Source organism: Apium graveolens, chromosome 8 (assembly GCF_009905375.1).
Source record: "Apium graveolens cultivar Ventura chromosome 8, ASM990537v1, whole genome shotgun sequence".
In the NCBI taxonomy this organism is placed as follows: Eukaryota; Viridiplantae; Streptophyta; class Magnoliopsida; order Apiales; family Apiaceae; genus Apium; species Apium graveolens.
In genome coordinates this window covers 80236964-80238448 of record NC_133654.1, presented here as the reverse complement: position 1 = coordinate 80238448, position 1485 = coordinate 80236964, and the positions used below count along the sequence as shown (strand labels likewise).

Genomic DNA, 1485 nt, shown 5'->3' with positions numbered 1-1485 from the left:
TCATGTTATCTGGTTAGTGTCATCACCATTACATTCTGAGGTTAAGAACAATAAAGCTATTGAATGAAGTATTTAATGAAGTTAGAATCCCATGTTTGTCATATATATATATATATATTCAACCATTCTTATTCTTTTAGTTATAATTGTTAGTTTAATTCTTAGTATAATCGAAACCCCAATTTGTTATTCGTCTTAGCATTGAATAATAGCAATATAATTGTTGAATAAGTGCATAAATTAATTAGTTAACCAAAGTCAGTCTCTGTGGGAATGAACTAGAAATAATTCTATATTACTTGCAAACGCGTATACTTGCATGTATTATTAGCGCGTGTTTAGCGACTAACAAGTTTTTAGTGCCGCTGTCGGGGACTACAGTGTTATTTTTTGTTTATGTGTTTGTCATCAGTGTTCATTAAAGTTCATTAACTCGTACATTGTTACTTATCTATTTTCTTGTCTTATTTCAGGTACTCTAGTGAGCATATATGCATACGCGTTTGCGGTCTCGTGAGGGAACTCTGGATAAAGACGAGGAAGAAGTTGTAGTGGTTCGAATGGAAGTTTTTAAGGATGAAGAGAAGATAGAAGAAGAAGAGAAAATTGAGGAACCAACTTTAGGAGTGATGGGAGATCAAGCAAAAATTCCTAAGTCTTTGATGGACTATTCTCAGCCTAAGATCAATGATATTCAGTCAAACATCATCAGGCCAGCCATCTCGGCTAATACTTTTGAGATCAAGTCGAACACGATTCAGATGATACAGAATTCAGTTCAGTTTGGGGGTTCTCCTAATGAAGACCCCAACATGCACATCAGGGATTTCATTGAGATATGCGACACTTTCAAGTTTAATGGTATGACTGAAGATGCTATCAAGCTGCGACTATTCCCATTCTCTCTGAGGGATAAAGCGGAGTGCTGGTTACATTCTCTACCACCACGGTCTATCACCACATGGGAGGATCTTGCATAAAAGTTTCTCACTAAATTCTTCCCTATGGCGAAGACTGTTGCAATCAGGAATGCTCTTACTCAGTTTGCTCAGCAAACTGGTGAATCTCTGTGTGAGGCTTGGGATCGATATAAGGAGATTCTAAGGAAGTGCCCACATCACATCATGCCTGATTGGATGATTATAAACCATTTCTATAATGGATTGGGTGCTACTTCTAGACCCATGCTCGATGCAGCATCAGGAGGAGCCTTGTGGGCTAAGAGCTACAATGAAGCTTATGAATTGATTGAACTGATGGCTGCTAATGAATACCAGAATCCTTCCTAAAGACTGACTCAGGGAAAAGTAGCAGGAATTATAGAGTTGGATGCAGCAACTGCTATAGATGCCCAACTTAAGTCTTTGACAATGAAGGTGGACACTTTGACTGATTATGGAGTTAATCAAATCACTAGTGTCTGTGAGCTTTGTGCTTGTGCCCATGAGACTGATCAGTGTGCTATTTCTAGTGAATCAGCTCAAT

At 38.2% G+C, this 1485-nt stretch overlaps 1 non-coding gene across 1 annotated transcript; it reads right to left on the bottom strand.

The window, feature by feature from the left end:
- Positions 1-1019: 1019 nt before the first annotated feature.
- Positions 1020-1126, bottom strand: LOC141682129 (small nucleolar RNA R71). The gene has a single exon (XR_012559530.1). It is a non-coding gene; the product is annotated as a small nucleolar RNA R71 (small nucleolar RNA).
- Between the last annotated feature and the right edge of the window lie 359 nt (positions 1127-1485).